This window comes from Ovis aries, chromosome 25, assembly GCF_016772045.2.
Source record: "Ovis aries strain OAR_USU_Benz2616 breed Rambouillet chromosome 25, ARS-UI_Ramb_v3.0, whole genome shotgun sequence".
NCBI lineage: Eukaryota > Metazoa > Chordata > Mammalia > Artiodactyla > Bovidae > Ovis > Ovis aries.
In genome coordinates, this window is record NC_056078.1 from 658,611 (window position 1) to 682,233 (window position 23,623).

Consider the following 23,623-nt stretch of genomic DNA (forward strand, 5'->3'; position numbering starts at 1 on the left):
GCAGGGCCAGGCTGTCTGCAGAGACTGCTCAGTTCTCCATTGCCCTGCCCCAGGGTTCAGCTGTAAAGGGACAGAGCCTTCCTACAGAAGCGCACTGCATCCTCAGAGTCATGCCCCCTGACTGACACAGAACCGCAGCACAAGGAAGTGTGCAGACCTCAGGGACGCCGAGCAGGGGAGAGGGTGCCCTGGTGCCTGTCAGAAGGCTTCCTCTCTGTGATGGCTCCCTGTCTCTTCCTCAGCATCAAGTCTCCACCCACCACCCCCAGGGATTACATCCAGAGCTAAAAAGCAACCAGTCAGGGCAAAATCTGCCTCACCGAGGTTGTGGGTTTACCCTCTTCATGCTGAGTGTAAAGTGACCAAGATGTGTGGGAGGATAAGACTGTTACCGAACCGGGTTTGTTTCCCTGACACCCAGCAAGCCAAACACTGAGAAGCCTAAGTGTGAGGCAGAGCAGGGGCTTATTCATGAGGCAGCCGCTGAGGAGATGAAGGTCAGATCTCACACCCACCTCCCCCAAGGCAAGAGGCTTGAGACACATATGGGATGAAGAAACCGAGTGGTCTGGGGCGTGGGGAAAGGCGACTGGAGGAAGGGGAAAGCGGAAGAAGTTGACATTCTGTGCAGGTGTGTCCGAGTTACATGCTTCTTCATGGGATGGATGTTCAAAGATGAAGGCACTTAGCGTGCTCTGAGGTGGAGTTTTGACACTCTGACATCAAAGGCTGCTCATCAGACACCTGCACAGGCCCAGTTTTAAGGTCAGGGATCCCAACCAGTCTTAGCTGGCTTGAACTGGACAGGAGCTGACTCCAAGATCCTGGAAAACAGCTTATGCGCCCGTTGCTATAGCAGCCCAAACATCAGCGGTGCTATCTATAGGCGGCAGTTAGTGAGTCCAAAAGATAACTAAGGCGAGCTTGGTCCGTGAAGGTAGGTTCCAGGCCGAGGGGGGTTTACCAAGCTGTTCTCTCACCTGCTGTTCTATACGACAAGCTCAAGAATTTCTGTTAGTCACCAGTTTCTGTTAACCCTATGGGGCATGGTTTCAGGATAGATTTTTTAACCCTAAAGGGCACGATTTCAAAGCAGCTAGACTGCTTAAGGTATAATCCCAGAGAACCAAAAGTACCTATTAACTGGGTTTTAACAAGAAAAACCTTCCTTTGTTTTGTTTTAGCCCTAATGACTTTTTAAAAAATCTTTCTGAAATGTGAACAAGCAATATCATGTGCAAGGAAAGAAATAGGGTTGTTGACTGGGCACCAGAAGATCTGGGTTATTTTTTGTTTTTTAATATTGGAGTATAGTTGACTCACAACGTCGTGTTAGTTTCAAGTATATAACAAAGTGATTCAGTTATACATACACGAGGAACTTGAAAAAGAAGAGATCTGGTTTCTTTGGACAGATTTTGCAATTATTTAGCCATGTCTCCAGAAGTGTGTTCTGGGCCTGCGTCTCCTCTACGTAAAGCCGGGGAACTGGATTGGATGGTTTTCAGTGCCCTCCCCATGTGTATGGGTCTAGTTCACTTTTGTTTTTTTTTAATCTACTTATTCATTTTAATTGGAGGTTAATTACTTTATAATATTGTGGTGGTTTCTGCCATACGCTGACATGAATCGCCCCCGGGTGTACATGTGTCCCCCATCCTGAACCCCTTCCCACCTCCCCCCCATCCCGTCCCTCAGTGTTGTCCCAGTGCACCGACTTCGAGTGCCCTGCTTCACGCATGGAACTTGGACTGGTCATCTCTTTCACAGATTGTAATATACATGTTTCAGTGCTATTCTCTCAAATCATTCCACCCTCATCTTCTCCCACAGAGTCCAAAAGTCTGTTCTTTATATCTGTGTCTCTTTTGCTGTCTCGCATATATGGCCATCGTTACCATCTTTCTAAATTCCATCTATACGCGTTAATATACTCTATTGGTGTTTTTCTTTCTGACTTACTTCACTCTGTATAATAGACTCTAGTTTCATCCATGTCATTAGAACTGATTTAAATGCGTCCTTTTAAGACACCAGATCTTAAACTCATCAGTGCCTGACATCCGGAACAGCAGAGATGGGAACACATTAGCCAGATTTAAATATTTAAATCATAAAAGGTTTCAGTCTGTTGTCCATCAAATGTTAGAAAGCATCAGACATAATTTCCAGTTGAGTAAGTGAAGCCATGATAAAAGGGGAGAATATTCTTGGGGAACTTTGAATGCAAAGCAAACTCCAAGTCATTTAGTAATTTCTGGGTCTCTGTGTGCCTGCCAGACTGACTCAGACCCCTGACAGGACTTCATGACAGCGTCCATTCCCCATAAGTTTCCTTTCCCCTCACACTCTGAGTTGGAGCACAGGGCCTCGTGAATGTTCAACTTACACTTCACAGTAGAACCAGGGATTCCCTAAGGCTCAAGTGGTAAAAAATCTGCCTGCAAAGTGAGAGACCTGGGTTCGATCCCTGGATTGAGAGGAGGTAATGGCAATCCACCCCTGTATTCTTGCCTGGAGAATCCCATAGACAGAGGAGCCTGGCAGGCTATAGTCCATGGGGTCGCCAAGAGTCAGGCTCGACTGAGCAACCAAACCACCACCACCACAAAGCAGACAGACCAACCTGGGACATTAAGGCCAGAAAGTCAACTTGAAAATCACACGGTGATAGCCTCCGTTTTAATCAACGTTCTATTACACGCACGGCTATTGATTTTTAAAACTGGCTTCTGTTAGGTGCATCTCACACTGAAAACAATACAGCCCACATTCACATTAGTGTGCAACCTCCGCTAATTTCTGACAACGAGAAAATACACATGTTCGACTTTTTTCTGGCACAAAACCTTGATTGTCAGCTGCGGTCGTCAGAGCCAAAGGTGCTCAGGAGTCTTCGTAAAGCACGTCGTCTACCTTCACGTCGTTCTCATCCACCGGGACCTGGAGACAGATCTGCTCTTTGAAAGCCAAGGCTAGGGGGTAGGGTTTCACGTCCTGGGACTGCAGACAGCGCTTCAGGTAGGCGTCACAGTAACCCTTGCCCCGTCCCGAAAGGTTGCTCTGTTTGTCGAACCCGAGGCCTGGCACGAAGATGAGGTCAAGTCCCCCTGTTGACAAGGCCTCCTCCAGAACCTCATCCTCACCGGGCTGCTGAATGTCCCAGGAAGTTCTGGGCAGTGAAGCGATTTCCTCTGGCGATGCTAACTTCAGCACATCCATGTGATTGCTCTGCTACTGGTACCGCGGTATAAAGCAGGTTTTGCCTTGTCGGAAAATGTCCTTGATGGTCTCCTCTGTCTCAGTTTCATCTGGCCTGCTAGTTCACTTTTCAGTCTAACACTGAGGACCATGCAAATCTCCCTTCGATCATAGGGAGCTGTGCAGTGTGACTTGCGAGCCCTGGGCCGGTATGGGAGTGGGTGATGGGTTTCCCACCATGCTCAAAGCTAATTTGCCTGCTAGAGGGGGTTAGAAATGGAAGAAAGGAGATCTACTCCAAGGGGATGGAGCTCTAGATCCCTCCTCCACTTCAACCAAGGCAACCCCACTTATATTTTTATATGATAGGATACAGTCTCCGCTCTCATCTAACCAAAAGTTACACTACAAAAACCAGTGCATAGAGGATGCTGGAGGGAGAGGTCATGTTGGATCAGATAAGACCCTGGAACTCACTCTTTCTTTCTGTTTCCTAAATGCTTAATGAGAGCTGGTTTTCTTATCAGTTACCCTCCCTTGGACTGCAAGGAGATCCAACCAGTCCATTCTGAAGGAGATCAGCCCTGGGATTTCTTTGGAAGGAATGGTGCTAAAGCTGAAACTCCAGTACTTTGGCCACCTCATGCAAAGAGTTGACTCATTGGAAAAGACTCTAATGCTGGGAGGGATTAGGGGCAGGAGGAGAAGGGGACGACAGAGGATGAGATGGCTGGATGGCATCACTGACTCAATGGACGTGAGTCTGAGTGAACTCCGGGAGTTGGTGATGGACAGGGAGGCCTGGTGGGCTGCGATTCATGGGTCGCAAAGAGTCGGGCATGACTGAGCGACTGAACTGAACTGAACCCTCCTGATGGGGGATGGCACGGGTGGGGGAACTAGTGTAGAAAAGATTTCCATCAATGGGGAGAATCTGCTTGGCTGTGATTCCGCCATCTGTGGCTCTCTATGCCAAGGCCAGCAGCAGTGTGTAAGTTTGACTGCTTCCCACAGCAGCCTCTGGTTACCCCATGGAAAAATGATACCCCAACATCAGGAAAAACTCCTTTGCAGGAATTACCTCCTGCTCTTGTTTTCTCCAACAGAAGTGAGGTGGGCAGCTAGGAGGAAATAACGTCTGATTCCGGTGAAGCTCTGATATGCTTTCTGGGTGCCTGTGCACTTAGCCACTCAGTCACAGCTGACTCTTTGCAGTCCCGTGGGCTATAGCTTGCCTGTGAGGCCCCTCTCTCCATGGACTTTTCCAGGCAACATTACTGGAGCAGGTTGCCATTTCCTACTCCAGGGATCTTCCCAATCCAGGAATCGAACCTGCCTCTCCTGAATTGGCAGGCAGATTCTTTGCCACTGAGCCACCTGGGAAGCCATATGCCTTCTACTCCACCTTCAATAACACTCCCTAAACCACACAGCACCTTGTTCCAGCTGCACTGAACGCATGGATGGGCTCAAAAACTATGCTGTGTTTTCCCTTTTCATTTATCTCCTCACCTCCTTTTATCCTTCTTTTCTGATTTCTTACGGGTAGTACCTGCCATAGGGATATAGGTTTTTCTAAAATTCACGATGTACCCCAGTTCAGCCCTTCTGAACTTACTCAGGATGGCCCACACCTGCAGCTGATTTTCTGCTCCAGGGCAATGGTTTGTTCACTCATTCTCTCAGGAAACATATTTTGGGTACTTCCACAGTGCCAGGCTCTGTTTTAAGCACTAAAGATACAAAGATAAATGCACGCACATTTCTTGACTAAAGCTAAATATGAGATAGTAGGGGAGACAGACTGCCACAAAGCATGATGCTGCTGAGAGCAGTGGGGACAGGAGGGCCAGGACCTCAGAGGAAGCATCTCGCCCGGACAAAGAGGCAGAAGCTCCCTGAGGAGTTGCTCTACAGCTGCATTCTCAACACCCAATGCTTCAGCAAGGAAGACACAATGGCTTGAGACATCTCGCTCTCCTTACCTCACATAAGGAGCAGTATCCTGCACAAAGAGCTAGGTCAGGTCCCAACACTGCCTGCTGCCCAATGGTAGGTACTGCCCACGAGCAGATCCATGAAAGTACCATACTGGGCATGTGTTGCTGGATGGCGGTGGTGGTAGGCTATAGCACCCAACCTTCAGGGTCGGGGTGGAGGCCCCCCAGTCAGCACAGACTGTCCATAGAGGCAATGAAATAGGACCCTTGACTCTCCTGTGAGCCTTCGTGCTGCAGTAAATGTTCTGGCCAGCCATCCTGATATTGGTTACCCAACAGGCAGGCCAGAGGACACTTAGGACAATGATGTAATGAGAGAGACTCGATTTTTCATTGATTTATAAAAGCAATTATACAACCTAGATGGAGAAAACCACAACTTTGTTGGACTGCCTGCACTTATTTCTGTGGTTTGGACTTGTTTGGAATCGATGGGGTCATGAACAGACCAAATGTTCTCAGTGCTTCGGGCTCCCTAAAGATCTCACTCAGCCTGTCCCAAGTGTAAGGAACCTGTGTGCTGACAAAGCTTGCCCTGCTTTCCGACCTGCCTCCAGGTCCAGAGAGCGGGGACTTTGTTGCCCTCAGTTCACTCTACAGACGCCCTAATGGGTGATGAGTGACCGGCCCGCACACCTCCACATCCTCCTCTCTGTGTCATTGATTACCACCTCAATTAAAATTAGGCACAGTATCTTGCAATTTCTGAGAAATGAGGAGACCTCCCTGATGGTGGGGTGGGGAAACATCATGTTTTAAAAGGCCTCCTTATCCGACACCAGTGGCATCTCATCTGGTGTCTCTAAATCCATCTGGACACTCTCCTTTCTGTGGCTCTCTGATGGAGCTCCCTGCTCAGCTGCAATGTCAGACCACTTTCCTTCGAGCCCCTATTCCCTGCCCAGAGTTCAAGGCCCATCTTAAAATGTCAATTCATCTAAGCCTTCCTTGTCTATCCCAGCCTTCACTGAATACTTGTGTCTAGATTTCTAAAGCATTTTCAGTTATTGCTATACAACTTACACTCTTGAATATGCCTAGCAGACCCCAGAGCCCCTACAATCCAGTTTCAGCAGGCTTCCATGAAAGGATTTCCTGTAGCATTTTTTTTCTTTTAAGGAGCAGTAAAGCAATTTGATTTAAAACCTGGGACAGCATTTGTAAAATATCCTGTCCTGTACTCTCCTTTTCAAGTCTCTTGCACCCACGGGTGCTCTGAAGCTTCCCACGCCCTGAACATCCCACCCCACACCCATCTGCCCCTAAACCTTAAATATGCACAGCATTTCCAGATCCCTTGTTCCCATCCCCTGTCTATCAACTCTTGATGATATACATAGACTTAACCTCTTTACCAGCCACATGAGGCTGGTTTACACTCCATAGCAGACTTCCCTGCTCAAAAGCATTCTTTCCAGCTTCAGTCTGTTCCGGGTTGTCGGAACCCCAGCGTCAGAGCTTCAGAAGCAGCTCTTCCCTGTGACATGCTGGTCTCATAGCAGAGGAATGAGAGAGATGGTGTAGCCACGCAACTGCTCTTGAGTCTCCTACCCAGAAATGGTAGAACTGAGCAGTACCCTGTGGGGCTTGTGGGCACAATAGCCTTTCTGTGTCCCCTGTGTTTTAGTTTTCTTCATCCAGCCTCCATGACCTTCCCTGAGTTCCAACTGGAAAGTTCAAACAGTTGCAAATCAGGGAAGGGAGGGGATACAGAGACAAGGCAGGAGAAGTCAAGAAACAGCAGTGCAGCCTTGCAGCCAGGTCCTGGTTTCCCCTCAAGGGATACGTATTATAATATTTTTAAGCTGTTTGGCAGATACTGAAACCCCCACCAGGTTGGAGAAGTTAACTGTATGCTTGCCACAAGTCCATTGACCCCCGGTAGGTTTGAACCCGAAGGTTGATGATTCTGACTCCCTCTTACCTCACTACCAACCATTCAGAAGAATGTCCATGAGCTGAGCACACCTTTCTCTTTGAACCATTTCTGTAAAACTCCTCACCACCCACTCCAAGTCAAGTAATACAGGTTTGAGGGTGTGAGCCCACTGTGGTCCCCTTTACCTGGCAAAACAGTGAAACTCTTCTCTTCTACTTCATAAGAAACTCTGTATCTGAGATTCAATTTAGTAACAGGATGCAGAGGCTGGATTTCAGCTACAGCGGCTCCATACTGACCATCCTGTTTCAGGGCATCCTATATCCAGGAGGGATGATGACCTCTAGATTCCCTCCATGAATCGGTGGAAGACCCATGGCAAAGGATCTAGAGGTCAGTAAATGAGGACATCACTGGCCCAGGTAACTCGGGTAGTGACCCTGCCCCTGTCATCCCATCCAGCCACCTGCTTGTCTGGGGCCTGGATGCTGCCTCATAGCAAATCGGGAAGCAAGCCAGTCCCAATACCCCTTCTTGCTGCAAGAAAACTTGTGTCAATAACTGGAGTTCCTCTGCCCCAAGTGGTGGGGATCTTCTTCCTAGAAGCAGAGCCACCTGGGAAGCATTCTCTTAATCTTTAGTCCAACTTTTGCTGGATTTTATAGGAAACTCCTTCCCCAGAGGTGGGATAGAATGATGAGCCCATCATCAGCCAGGGGAAAGTTCCTTTGAAGCGATCTGTTTGTTTTCTTTTCTTTCATGCCTCCCTTTTGTCATTCTTCAATCAGGAAAAAAGCACTAAGTTGTTCCATGAGATAATTAAGGGGGAAATGATTGCACAGCATTTTAGCAAAATATCTCAACAAATGAAAAATAGCAGATTTGCTGGAGGAGGGCAGTTGAGAAAACAGGTCTTTGACGAGAGTTCAGAACTCCCTGATAAGCATTTTGCTGAAAACATTAGTCTTTACTCTTCCTGCCAAAATTAGGCACCGCTATTCTCTCTCGGTAATAGCAACCTTGGAGCTTACTAAACAATTGTGTCGGAAAAAGAGTTATGTACTTTAAGCGCGGAGGTTCATGATGTAGAGGAACACTGAAAGTTTCCAGAACCACCCTGTCCAGGAACTATTTTGCCTTTTGCCTCTGACCAGATATCTCCAAAAGAACATCTGCTCTTCAGGGAAGGGAGGAAATGACACAAGGGAAAAGACTTGCACAAATAAGTAAGCTCTGCCCAGGAGATCGCTTTAAGTAAGGTAGATGGAAAAGGAAATCACTAGAGATGTTGAGAGGTGGGGGAGTAAGGAAAGAGAGGGAGACTCAGTAACCCCACTGATCAGCTTCAGAGATGCTCGAAGTGTCCATACAGATTGAGCTCACACACCACCTCCTCAACCCCTCTGTGATGGCACATAAAATGTATTTGACTCTCTCTCCCTGCTAGTGATACCAACCAGGGTTCTTGGCCTCCCCTAATCAATAGAAATTGACTAGAAGCCAGACAAGAAATTCAGGCAAGGCTTTTATGGGGTGAGGATAGGGGCATGTCCAGGAGTTGGGCTAGAGGGGTGGCTTAGGTGGTTTTCCCACCCCTTTGGTGATATTGTGTGCAGGGGGCATGTGCAGTTCTCTGCTTTCACTCCTGACACCCTGTTTTTTGCTTCCAGAAGTGCTTCATAAGTGGCAGTTGGGGTTTTTTGGTCGTTTTGTATCTTGGTGTCTATAACTTGCCTCAACTGAGCATGCTTGCAGTTACTTTTAGTCCCTTATAGTTTCTTTGTATCCTGTTGCTTGAAGAGCTGTTTATTCAGGTACAAGCACTGCAGCCAAGGGTCTCATGTCCAGTCTGTCTCACTAGGACTGGGCCACGTGAGACACTGGGCCTTGCCCCCCACTCAACACACAAGGGAACAGATGAACAAGGAGTAACACGCAGTTGCAGCTCTTCTGCCTGACAACTTGGGATACTTTAACAGCCTTATCTTCTAGCATCCCAAGATGCTAATTCCATGACCTCATACTCTTCTACCACTTCCCAGGTGGTGCAGTGGTAAAAAATCTGCCTGCCAATGCAGGAGACGCAGGAGACATGAGTTCTATCCCTGGGTTGAGAAGATCCTCTGGAGAAGGAAATGGCAACCCACTCCAGTAATCTTGCCAAGGAAGAGAGGGGCCTGGTGGGCTACCTTTCATGGGGGTCACAGAGAGTCAGACACGACTGAGTGAGCACAGTGCACACTTTTCAGGAAAGGGGCAGCAGATGAAGTGCCCGAGCCCAGTTCACAGCAGGAAACTGTGAGGCAGCTTCAGCAGAAAGAGGTTCAGGGAGGTAAACGGTAGTGATGATGTAAAAGCAAAGAAGGAAAGACATCATTTCTTGGCAATGGCACTTCAAAGATGCTTTATTGCCAGGAAGGTTGCATTTACACCCAACAACGGATGCAGAGAGAGACAGCCTGTGAGAGAAACAATGGTCCACTGTATATTAGTAAATCCATCTAATCAGATACAAAAATGTAAGTTGTTCTCCCTCTTGTCCCACCTTTGATCTGGTGGACAGGGATTGGAAACTACCTTCCCCAGCAAGTGCTCAGCCAGCAGTTGTGTTAGCGGATGGAAACTTAACCACAGTAAGGAAGGGAGAGTTGCTCTCTTCTGTCACTAATGATTTGAGATTCCTGTTTTAGAGCTTCCTTCTGACTTAGTTATCATGGCTTTTGGTGCAAGAAAAGCCTGGAAGATGCCTTGAGTGTGGGAAAGGAACAATGGATCCAGGCAGATGACGGCAGGAGCTGAGTAAGGGAATGAGAAACAGAGGAGGTGGGAGCAGTCAGAGCAGGGAACCGAGTCAGCACCTGCATGAGGGACGTCCATCTCGGTTAGTGGAGCTTAAATGCCCAGAAGCTCCTTCAACTTGGGTGTTTTCACCTGGTCACTACAGTGCACCCTGTCCAGCCTTATATCATGATCTTGATTCCACACACCTTGCACACAGATACACACACATATGCACACACATGCCATAATACAAAGGAGTCTCCTGGCATTGTGCACAGTGGAAGACAGAGTGCCGCCTGCGCCAGGGGTTAAGTTGAACACCTTGAGTTAGACATGGGCGTCAGCACTCATTAGGAATACACATTCCTTAAGAAACAAAGGGGTTTTGTGTATCTGTAATAAAGTAGGTTTGAGGCAAACTATGTACCATAAACTCTACCTAAGATTGTGTAACACTGTGGTGGCCTGTCTCCAGGTGGCCCCGAATGTCCTGACTCTTGGTCTTCACATGCTTGTACAGTGCCCCCACACTGATTCAGGGTGGGTAAGTGTGACCAGTAGAGAAAGGCACAGGAGATGGTGTGTGGTTTCCAGCTTTAGCCATGTAAAGCACTTCAGCTTTTGTCTGGTCCTCTGGGGAAGCCACCATGCCATGAGGACTCTCAAGCCTCCGCATGGTGCACATAGGAAAGAACTGAGGGCTCCCATCAGGAACCAATACCAATTTGCCAGCCAGGGCAGTGAGGCATCTTGAAAGTGGGTCCCCAGCCCAGTCAAGTCTTCAGATGATCCAGCCCCAGCAACCACCTCAACTGCAACCTCATGAGAGACCCTGAGCCAGAACCACCCAACAAAGCTGCTTACAAATTCCTGACACACAGAGACTATGCTCTTGTCGTTTAGTTGCGAAATTGTGTCCGACTCTTCTGCGACCCATGGACTATAGTCCACCAGGCTTCTCTGTCCATGGGATTTCCCAGGCAAGAATACTGAAGTGGGTTGCCATTTCCTTCTCCAGGGGATCTCCCCGACCCAGGGATCGAACTCACATTTTCTGCATTACAGGTGGATTCTTTACTCCTGAGCCACCAGGGAAGCCCTGCAACCGTGAATAGGAAACCTACTGAGGTCACATCCAAGTAACAAGGAAGGATGGAAGGGAGAACTCTCTTTAGATAAAAGGACACTTGTACCTAAAATCCATATGTTATAGGTGTTAAAGAGCATCTGAAGTGTTACATCATCATCAGAGGTTTGGTGATGCTTCCAACTGGCCTGGTCTGGATATCTTGGGAAAACTGTCTCATCAGATGTCATCTGTTTCAATTCCAGGAAATCTTTACTTGCAGGTCACAGGATGATGTGCAGGTCCAGTCAGGGTCTGAGGCTTTCCTTAGGTGCATCCTGTGAATCCAAGTGTCTATTCCTTGAAGTTTGGCAGCACAAGGTTTGGTTGGCAGTACTTGATAAAGGCCTTTTCCCTGAAGTTAAAGAGAGTCATTCTGGAGATATCTTTTGAAATAGAGGAAATCTCCAGTTTGCCAGATGTGACACTCAAGGTCTTCATCCCCTGAGGACACACTATGAAAAGTTGCTCTACCTAAACACAGTTATTTTTAGTAGAAGCAGTTAGGGCTTTGCAGTATTGGAGTAGCACCTTTTTATCAGCTGTGGGTCAAAAGAAGTAGTAGCCAAGTGCCTTGGACACCCTCTGACTGTCTCACAGGTAGAGTTTATGGTTTCAAAAGGAGTGGATCTGAGATTAAGGACCAATGACTGTGCTTTTGGCCAAGGTATTTAAGGGCATCTCCAAATTTTGCAAATTGAATTTTAATAATGTATTTAGTGTATTGGAGGAAATCAGAGGATTGAGGGTGGTAAGTGTATTGAAAGTGTTTTAAAGCCAGCCAAACATCACAGACATATTAAAACCTCTTATCAGTAAAATGGGTTCCCCAATCACTGTGAAGTTCAACAGGAGTGTCCCACGTATGGATAATCTTTTTCTGAAGGACTTTGGCCACAAGAAGAGACAGTAGCCTGTCTGCAAGGGAAGACTTCAGTCCAGTGTGAAAGCATACAGACCATGACTAAAGTTAATTTATATCCATGAGATAAAGGGAGTTGTATGAAATCCATTTGCCGGACCTCAAATGGTCCATTAAGCTGTTCAGAATGTCCCAGGGCAGTACCAACAGGCTTCCCTGGATTATTCTTTGGACAAGTAGAAAAAGTGAGGAAGGAATTTTTTCAGCCTGGTTAATGGTTGCCCACCATATTGATTCATGAAGGCTCTTACTGTGTCATAGACTATAATGGCTTAATGAATCTACAGTGGTAAGGGCTAGAAATTTTATAGACTGAAGTTTGCCTGCTATTGGTCTCTTTAAGGACAGCATTCCTTGCAGAAATGTCAGCAAGACGATTTCCCTAGCTTCAAGAGAGTCAAGATTAGAATGCCTGAGAATCTTAATAACAGCTAAAGTGGTAGGCAAAATCATTGCATCTAATAATTCCTGAACATGGGGGCCAATTTTAGTTTCTTCTGAAAGGAAGGGAGCTACGTTGCTTCCACAACATTCCAAAATTATGAACTACTCCAGAAGCAAATCTGTTATCAGTTTAAATATTAGCAGTTTTGTCCTTGGCCAAAGTACAACCCGTTTAAAAGCAAATAATTCAGCCTATTGGGCTGAAGGAACCATAGATAAAGAAGCTGACTCAAGAAGATCCTGGAGAAAAAAGATAAAGGAGAAGGTGACCTGACCGTCCCCCTAGGTGTCAGGTGGACTAGGGGAGAAACACTGAGCCAGTTTGTTTTCCACCATCCTTTATGGCCACTGGGGAGCCTGCATCCAGAAAGAACTCATTTCCTTTCAAGAAGGGTAAGAGGCTCCACCCTGAGAATGGCTCAAAGAGCTAGAAGTGAGGAGGCCTGAAAGCACAGCACCCAAATCACCCTCCCAGGTGCCTTCCAATTGAAAGGCCTGTGTGTGGGCAGAGGCCTGTGGACACTGGGCACCCTTCCAGGCCACAAGCGTGCCACCTCTGACACAGACCTAACCCCTTTCAAGCCTCACTTCTTCCATTTGCTAAATGGGCCAACAGTACCAGCCTCACAGGACTCTGGGTGGATAATGTGAGAACAAGAAGCCCAGGGCCTCCTTTCCCACCACCGTGCTCTACTTACGTCAAGGCTGTATATTGTCACCCTGCTTATTTAACTTACTTGCACAGTACATCATGAGATATGCTGGGCTGGATGAAGCATAGGAATCAAGATTGCTGGGAGAAATATCAGTAACCTCAGATGTGCAGATGACACCACCCTTATAGCAGAAAGTGAAGAGGAACTAAAAAGCCTCTTGATGAAGGTGAAAGAGGAGAGTGAAAAAGCTGGCTTAAAACTCAGCATTCAAAACATGAAGATCATGGCATCCTGCCCCATCACTTCATGGCAAATAGGTGGGGAGACAATGGAAACAGTGACAGATTTTATTTTGGGGAGCTCCAAAATCACTGCAGATGGTGACTACAGCCATGAAATTAAAAGATGCTTGCTCCTTGGAAGAAAAGCTATAACAAACCTAGACAGCCTATGAAAAAACAGAGACAGAAGAGCAAGACAGCGGAGGAGTAGGAAGACGTGGAGAACATCCTGGATACATCAGGAAGACACCTTCAGACACACAGAAGTGTATGCAGAACACCAGCTGAGAGCGGACAGGAGTACTTGACCAGCAGAAAAGAAAATATAGAACCATGCAAAACTCAGTAGGATGAAGGAACTAGGGTGAAAAACAGGAGTGTTAGTAGGACTGGACCTGCCCTCGGTGGGTGGGGGAACTGAAGCAGGGGTCCGAGCCCCACATCAGGGCAATTGTCTGAGTCAGAGGAGAAACATTTAAGGCTGAGAGCTGATCTGTGGCAACTTAAATGGAATGAGAATCAGATAGTCCTTGCCACAGCCATACATAGCCCAGACAGGGACGCAGGTCTCCTGGAAGGTGCAGCAGCTGGGAGCTGGAATTTAGCGATTGTGGAGTAATCCCAGGGTGAGGGCCGCTGTTGACTGCAGAGAGACCAATTGAGGGGGTGTGAGGGAGGAGAACGTGGTGGGAAATGCTGGTGGAGGAAAGCCAGGCGCCATGGGAGCAAGGCTATACTGATGAGTCATACGTGGCGGGGTAGGAGCGGGGAGCTGGGAGCCATTGCCATGCCTCTCTCTCTCCACACACCAGTATCGGAAGCTGAACAATAGACAGGCTGGCCCGTCAAACTCCTGACGCACTGAACTACAGAATAAGACCCCGCCCAGGGTGTCCGTTTAAGTGCCTGATGTGCTGATCTACAGAGTAGGAACCCAGCCAGGGTGCCCCTTTAAGTGCCTGATGCCCAAACAACAGAGAAAGACCCCAGGCAAGGGAGCCCTCTAAGTGCCTGAACTGGCAGAGCTATGGAGAAAGACTGGCCAAAGAGGCCTTCTGATCGCCAGCTACAAGAGGCTCCAAAAAAGACCCTGATAGGACCATAGCTCCTGCAGCAGAGGCAGTCCATGTCCCTGCACACTTGGTACCAGCAGGGTCCCCACAAGCCTAACAGCTGTGCCACCTTCATGCTCAACTCAGACAGAGCTGACAGAGACCAAAAAAAAAGTCTTGCATCTATGTGCACAGGGTTGCTTTGGTCACGTCCAGCTCTTTGTGACCCTGTAGACTGCGGCCTATTGGAGAAGAAAATGGCAACCCACTCCAGTGTTCTTGTCTGGAGAATCCCAGGGACGGGGAAGCCTGGTGGGCTTCCGTCGATGGGGTCACACAGAGTCAGACACGACTGAAGCAGCTTAGCAGTAGCAGTAGCAACAGACTGTGGCTTGCCAGGCTTCTCTGTCAGGGGGAATCTCCAGGCAAGAATACTGGAGCGTATTGACCAGTACTGGTTGCCATACCCTTCTAGAGCACTGTATTTCCTGCTGCCCTAGCTGCCAACTCCCGTGAGTATCTGGTGCTGCCAGAACCCCTGCAACCCAAGCAGCTGTACCACCTCCACACCTGGCCCTCACAGAGGCAAACCCAAGTCTTCCAGGGCAGCCTCAGAAGCAAACCCCAAGGGACAACAGACACACAGAGGGGAAATAAAACTATTATTGAAACCCAGGGGCAGTGCGGCTAAGGAAGAAGACCCAGAACCTTCCCACCAGCTGCACAAGCTGCAGATTAAATCCACATGATCAACTAGGCAGACTGTGTCTGTGGAATATATAAAAGGCCATTGAGAGCTCCCACAAAAAAGACGCACTAGTTCTGATATCTGTGGACGTTGGAGGCAAGAACACACAGGAGTAGGACCAGGTTAGAATCTGAGCTGCCCCCACAGCAGGTCCAGAGACTAGTACAGTGTTGGAGGGCATCCTAGGCAGGTGAGGTGGACCGTGACTCCCAGCAAGGGAAAGGACTCTGACAACAGTGACTCAAGAAAAACCTTTATTATCCTTATGTTTGAATTGTTCTGTAGATTCTTTTGGATTTTTTTTTCCTTTCCTTTTTCTCCCTCTGTTGTAGTTGTCAATTGTACTGGCACTATGAAATTTAATTAAGCTTTTGAGCTTTTTTCCCCTCAGTCACATTTTTTATTGTTGTTATAAACCTCTGCCTCTATGTTGAGCTTTTGCAGTTTTGTAGAGTTGTCCTTTTTTTCTTCTCTCTTTTTTTTTAATTTTAATTTTTAAACCTATTATTATTTTTTCTACATTTATTCCTCTGTTTGCTTTTCCTACTGTTCTTTTCCCTTTGTAGTTAATGTTTAATGTATATAAATCTTCTTTATCTACCTCTATTTAACTTTGCATATCTATTCTTTCTTTTTTTTCTCTCTCTCCTTTCCTCTCAGTGTATTTGTTAGTTTTATTTTCATTGCTTTACTCCCCAGTTGGCACCTTGCTTTAGTTTTGTTTTCCACTTTGTGCTTTAGTTAGCTTTGTTCTTCACTGGTAGGTGTAATTTTTGGTTTCCTTTATTCACTGGGTCAATCTATTGTACTTTATTTTTGTTAGACACTTATGTGTATATTCAGTCACACTTTTTTTGTTGTTATAAAGCTCTGCCTCTATGTTGGGCTTTTACAGTTCTGTGGAGTTTTCTTTTTCTTCTTCTTCTTCTTCTCCCTTTTTTTTTTTCTCTTTTTTCTTTTCTCTTTCTTATAATTTTAATTTTTAATTTTTTAAGCCTATTGTATTTTTTCTACATTTATTCCTTTGTTTGCCTTTTCCCCTTGCAGTTAATCTTTAATGTACATGAATCTGCTTCATCTACCTCTATTTACCTTTACATATCTAGTCTTTCTTTTGTTTCCTCTCAACATATTTATCAGATTTTTTTCATTGCTTTATTCTCCACTTGGCACCTTGCTTTAGTTTTGTTTTCCAGTTTGTGCTTTAGTTAGTTTTGTTCTTAACTTGTAAATATAATTTTTGATTTCCTTTGTTCACCAGGTCAATCTACTGTGCTTTATTTTTGTTGGACTGTTTTGACGTTGCTTATGGGTGTATACGTATATATGTATATTCCATTATTTATTTTTTGCCTGATTTTTTAACTGCCATTTGTCTGGGGTTCATCTTTGGTTTCTCATTTGGGGGTATTTGTTTTAATCTCACTTAATGCCATAACAAACCACTTGTGGAATCTTCCTTTCTGACCAGAGATCAAGCCCTGAACCTTTGGAGTGGGAGCACTGACTCCAAGACCCTAGACTACCTGAGAACTAACGCTGCTGCTCCTGCTGCTAAGTCGCATCAGTCGTGTCTGACTCTGTGCGACCCCATAGACAGCAGCCCACCAGGCTCCCCTGTCCCTGGGACTTTCCAGGCAAGAACACTGGAGTGGGTTGCCATTTCCTTCTCCAATGCATGAAAGTGAAGTCACTGTCATGTCTGACTCAGCGACCCCATGGTCTGCAGCCTACCAGGATCCTCTATCCATAGGATTTTCCAGGCAAGAGTACTGGAGTGGGGTGCCATTGCCTTCTCCGGAGAACGCTAGGGAGTTATCAACTAGTGAAAACTCACACAAAGGAAACCACTTGAATACAAGACCTATCATCACCCAACCACCAGTAGCACCCTCATCTAAACAATAAACAAAACAAAAATACAAACCAAATCATCAGCAGACAGGATTGCCACCTCAGCCTTGCCCATCAGAGGAAAAACAAACAAATAAACAAAAACTCAGCACAAATCTCGCCCTATACAAAGTTTACACAAGCCACTGGACCAACCTTGCTGCTGCTGCTGCTGCTGCTAAGTCACTTCAGTCATGTCTGACTCTGTGCGACCCCAGAGATGGCAGCCCACCAGGCTCCCCCGTCCTTGGGATTCTCCAAGCAAGAACACTGGAGTGGGTTGCCATTTCCTTCTCCAATGCATGAAAGTGAAAAGTGAAAGTGAAGTCGCTCAGTCGTGTCTTACTCCTAGTGACCCCATGGACTGCAGCCTACCAGGCTCCCTCCATCCATGGGATTTTCCAGGCAAGAGTACTGGAGTGGGGTGCCATTGCCTTCTCCGGGACCAACCTTAGGAGGGCAGAAATCAAAAGGAAGAGAGAATTCAACACTGAAGCCTGGGAAAAGGAGACCTCAAACACAATAAGTTAAAAAAAAAATAATGGAAAGACAGATAAATACTACACAAATGAAGGAACAAACTAGAAACACAGAAGTCCAAATAAATGAAGAGGAAATAGGCAAACTACCTAAAGAAGAATTCAGAATAATGATAACAAAGATGATCTTTTGAAAACAAAATGGAGAAAATGAAATAATCAATTAACAAAGACCTAGAAGAATTCAAGCAAAAGCATACAGAGACAAAAAACACAATTAATGAAATTGAAAATAGTCTAGAAGGAATCAATAACAGAATATCTGAAGCAGATTGAATCAGTGGGCTGGAAGATAAAATGGTGGAAATAACTTCTGAAGAGCAAAATAAAGTAAAAAGAATGAAAAGAACTGAGGATAGTCTCAGAGACCTTTGTGACAATATCAAATACACCAACATTCGACTTATACAGGTCCCAGAAAAAGAGAAAAAGAAAGGGTATGAGAAAATTTTTGAAGAGATTATATTTGAAAATTTCCCCAACATTGAAAAGGAAATAGTCAATCAAGTCCAAGAACCACAGAGAGTCCCATACAAGATAAACCCAAGGAGAAACACACCAAGACACATACTAATCAAACTAACAAAGACTAAACACAAAGAAAGAATATTAAAAGCAGCAAAGGAAAAGCAACAAGTAATATACGAGGGAAACCTGATAGGCTTAACAGCTGATCTTTCAGCAAAAACTCTGCAGGCCGGAAGGGAATGGCAGGATATATTTAAAGCACTGAATGGGAAAAATACAACCAAGATTACCATACCCAGCAAGGATTTCATTCAAAATTGATGGAGAAATAAAAAGCTTTTCAGACAAGCAAAAGTTAAAAGAATTCAGTACCACCAAACTGGCTTTACAACAAATGTTAAAGGGACTTATATAGTCAAGAAATACAACAGAAGAAAAAAAATCTACAGAATCAACCCCAAACAATTAAGAAAATGGCAATAGGAACATATATATCAATAATTACTTTAAATGTAAATGGATAAAATGCTCCAAGCAAAAGACATGGACTGGCTGAATGGATACAAAAGCAAGACCCCAAAATATGCTGTCTACAAGAAACCTACTTCAGACCTCGAGACACATATAGACTGAAAGTGAGAGGATAAAAAAATATATTACATGTAAATGGGAAGCAAGCTACTCCAGAAAGCTGGAGTAGCAATCCTCATATCAGACAAAATAGACTTTAAAATAAAGAATATTACAAGAGATAAGGAAGGACACTACATAACGGTCTAGGGACAAATCCAAGAAGACATAACAATTGTAAATATATATGCACCCCACATTGGATCACCTCAACACATAAAGCAAACACTAACAGACATAAAAGGAGAAATTGACAGGAACACAATAAGAGTAGGGGACTTTCACACCCCACTCACACCAATGAAGAGTTCATCAAAACATAAAATTAATAAAGAAACGCAAGTTTTAAATGATACATTAGATGAAATGGATCTCATTGATATCTTCAGGACATTCCATCCAAATGCAGAAGAATACACCTTCTTCTCAAGTGCACAGGGAACATTCTCCAGGATAGACCACATCTTGGGTCACAAATCAAACCTCAATAAATTTAAGAAAACGGAAACCATATCAAGCATCTTCTCCAACCACAATGCTGTGAGACTAGATATCAATTATAAGAAAAAAAAAAACTGTAAGAAACACAAACGCATGGAGATTAAACAACTTGATTATAAATAACCGACAGGTTACTGAAGAAATCAAAAGGGAAATCAAAAAATTTCTAGAAACAAATGACAATGAAAACACGACAACTCAAAACCTATGGGATGCAGCAAAAGCAGTTCTAAGAGGCAAGTTTATAGCAATACAATCCTACCCAAAGAAACAAGAAAAACATCTAGTACACAACCTAACTACACCTAAAACAACTGGAAGAAGAACAAAAATCCCAAAAATTAGTAGAAGGAAAGAAATCATAAAGATCCAAGCAGAAATAAATGAAAAAGAAATGAAAGACACAATAGTAAAGATTTAATAAAGCTAAAAGTTGGTTCTTTGAGAAGATAAACAAAACTGACAAACCTTTAGCCAGACTCATCAAGAAAACAAAGAGACTTCTTTTTTATTAATTTTGTTATTTTTTATTATTTTGTTAATCAAATCAACAAAATTAGAAATGAAAAAGAAAAGGTTACAGCAGACAATGCAGAAATACAAAGGGTTATAAGGGACTATTATGAACAACAATATGGCAATAAAATGGATAGCCTGTAAGGAATGGATAGGTTCCTAGAAAAATTCATCTTCAAAGACTGAACCAGGAAGAAATAGAAATTATAACACCCTAATTACAAGCACTGAAATTGAAGTTGTGATCAAAAATCTCCCCAAAACACAAAAGCCCAAGACCAGATGTTTTCACAGGAGAATTCTATCAAACATTCAGAAAAGAGCTAATGCCTATCCTTCTGAAACTCTTTCAAAAAATTGCAGAGGAAAAAACACTTCCAAACTCATTCTACGAGGCCAGCATCAACCCTGATACCAAAACCAGACAAAGACAACACAAAAAAGAAAACTACAGGCCAATATCACTGATGAACACAGATGCAAAAATCATCAACAAAGTTTTAGCAAACAGAATTCAGCAACACATCAAAAGCTCATACATCATGATCAACTTGGGTTTATTCTAGGGATGCAAGGATTCTTCAGTATATCCAAATCAAACAATGTGATCCACCATATTAACAAGTTGAAAGATAAAAACCACATGATAATAGATGCAGAAAAAGCCTTTGACAACATTCAGCACCCATTTACGATTAAAACTCTTCAAAAAGTAGACATAGAGGGAACCTACCTCAGCATAGTAAAGGCCATATATGATAAGCCTACAGCAAACATTATTCTCAATGGTGAAAAACAGAAAGCACTCCCCCTAAGATCAAGAACAAGACAAGGGTGTCCACTTTCACCACTATTATTCAACATAGTTCTGGAAGTCCTAGCTACAGCAATCAGAGAAGAAAAAAATAAATAAATAAAAGGAATCCAGATCGGAAAAGAAGAAGTAAAGCTCTCACTGTTTGCAGATGACATGATACTATACATCAAAAACCCTAAAGATAGTATCAGAAAATTACTAGAGCTAATCAGTGAATTTAGCAAAGTTGTGGGATACAAAATCAATACACAGAAATCACTTGTATTTATGTATACTAATAATGAAAAATCAGAAAGAGAAATTAAGGAATCAATCTCATTCACCATTACAACAAAAAGAATTCAATATCCAGGAATAAACTTACCTAAGGAGACAAAAGAACTATACACAGAAAATTATAAGACACAAATGAAAGAAAGATGACATAAACAGATGGAGAAATATTCCATGTTCCTGGGTAGGAAAAAACCAGGAAAAAATATTTTGAAATCTTTTGAAAGAGTTTTAGAAGGATAGGCATTAGTTCTTCTTTAAATGCTTGATAGAATTCTGTGAAACCATCTGGTCCTGGGCTTTTGTTTTTGGGGAGATTTTTTATCACAACTTCAATTTCAGAAAAAATATTGTGAAAATGACTATACTACCAAAAGCAATCTACAGATGTTATCCCTATCAAATTACCAATGACATTTTTCCAAAACTAGAACAAAACATTTCACAATTTATATGGAAACACAAAAGACCCCAAATAGCCAATGCTGTCTTGAGAAAGAAGAATGGAGCTAGAGGAATCAACCTTCCTGACTTCAGATTATACTACCAAGCTACAGTCATCAAGACAGTATGCTACTGGCACAAAAACAGGCATATAGACCAATGGAACAAGACAGAAAGCCCAGAAATAAACCCATGCACCTATGAGAACTTTATTTTTTACAAATGAGACAAGAAAAAAATATATAATATGGCAAAGACAGCCTCTTCAATAAATGATACTGGGAAAACTGGACAGCCACATGTAAAAGAATGAAATTAGAACACTTCCTAACACCATACACAGATAAACTCAAAATGGATTAAACACCTAAATGTAAAACCAGAAACTATAAAACTCTTACAGGAAAATGTAGGTAGAAGACTCGATGACACAAATCAAAGCAAGATCCTCTATGACCCACCTCCTAGAGTAATGGACATAAAAACAAAAATAAACAAGTGGGACCTGATTAAGCTTAAAAGCTTTTGCACAGCAAAGGAAACTATAAGCAAGCTGAAAAGACAACCCTCAGAATGGGAGAAAATAATAGCAAATGAAACAACTGACAAAGGATTAATTTCCAAAATATACAAGCAGCTCACACAACTCAATACCAAAAAAACAAACAATCCAATCAAAAAGTGGGGGAAAGATCTAAACAGACATTTCTTCAAAGAAGATAAACAGATGGCTAACAAGCACATAAAAATATGCTCAACATCGCTCATTATTGGAGAAATGCAAATCAAAACTACAATGAGATTTGTAGTTTCGCCTCACACAGAAGTTTCACCTTACACTGAAGTTTCATCTTATGCTGAAGTTTCACCTCTGACCCTTTTGATGAGGGTCAAAATGGCCCTCATCAAAAAGTCTACAAGCAATAAATGCTGGAGAGGGTGTGGAGAAAAGGGAATGCTCTTATACTGTTGGGAATGTAAATTGATATAGCCACTATGGAAGATGGTATGGAGGTTCCTTAAAAAACTAGGAATGAAACCACCATATGACCCAGCAATCCCACTCCTAGGCATATACCATAAGGAAACCAAAATTGAAAGAGACACATGGATCCCACTGTTCACTGGAGCACTATTTGCAATGTCTAGTACATGGAAGCAACCTAGATGTCCATCAACAGATGAATGGATAAAGAAGTTGTGGTACATATACACACTGGAATATAACTCAGCCATAAAAAGGAACACATTTGGGTCAGTTCTGATGTGGTGGATGAACCTAGAACCCATTATACAGTGTGAAGTAAGTCAGAAAGGAAAGATAAATGTCGTATTCTAATGCATATATACAGAATCTAGAAAAATGGTACTGAAGAATTTATTTACAGGGCAGCAATGGAGAAACACAGAGAATAGACTTATGGACATGCGGAGAGAGAAGTAGAGGGTGAGATGTATGGAAAGAGTAACATGGAAACTTACATTACCATATGTAAAATAGACAGCTAACGGGAATTTGCTGTATGGCTCAGGAAACTCAAGCAGGGGCTCTGTATAAACCTAGCGGGGTGGAATGGGGAGGGAGATGGGAGGGAGGTTCAAAAGGGAGGGAAAATATGTATACCTATGGCTGATTCATGTGGAGGTTTGACAGAAAGCAACAAAATTCTGTAAAGCAATTATCCTTCTATAATCATAAATTAATTATTTATTGAAATTTAAATAATAAGATTATTATTGTTTAAATAATTGATTTAATAATAATAAATTTTAAATAATAAATTTTTTTGAAAGTGTTCTTCCACTTTATTTTTTGGGCAGAATTACCAAAGAATTAATGTTAATTATTTTTTTTAATTTTTATTTTTACTTTAAGCAGAAGTCAGAAACATTACTTTGCCAACGAAAGTCCACCTAGTCAAAGCTATGGTTTTTCCAGAAGTCATGTATGTATGTGAGAGTTGGACCATAAAGAAGGCTGAAAGCCAAAGAATTTATGCTTTTGAACTGTGGTGTTGGAGAAGGTTCCTCAGAGTCCCTTGTATTGCAAGGAGTTCTAACCAATCAATACTAAAGGAGCAAAAGCTCCAATACTCTTGCCACCTGATGAGAACTGACTCATTTGAAAAGACCCTGGGAAAGATAGAAGGCAGGAGGAGAAGGTGATGACAGAGGATGAGATGGTTGGATGGCATCACTGACTCAATGCACATAAGTCTGAGCAAGCTCCAGGAGATGACGAAGGAAGGTGAAGCCTTGTGTGCTTCCTGTCCGTGGGATTGCAGAGAGTCAGACACGACTGACCACAATAGACTAGTGCAATTTCTAGCACATTGATGATTATATACAACAGAAACCTCATTTACTAGCGGGATCAGTTGAGAACAGGATTTCTTACTTTATAAAAGGATTCACTTAAAATAGCTCATTGCTTTAAAATAGGCCCTTCCTT

At 43.6% G+C, this 23,623-nt stretch overlaps 1 pseudogene; it reads right to left on the reverse strand.

Moving 5' to 3' along the window:
- Positions 1–1,682: 1,682 nt before the first annotated feature.
- On the reverse strand, positions 1,683–4,760 carry LOC101123180 (5-formyltetrahydrofolate cyclo-ligase-like; annotated as a pseudogene).
- Between the last annotated feature and the right edge of the window lie 18,863 nt (positions 4,761–23,623).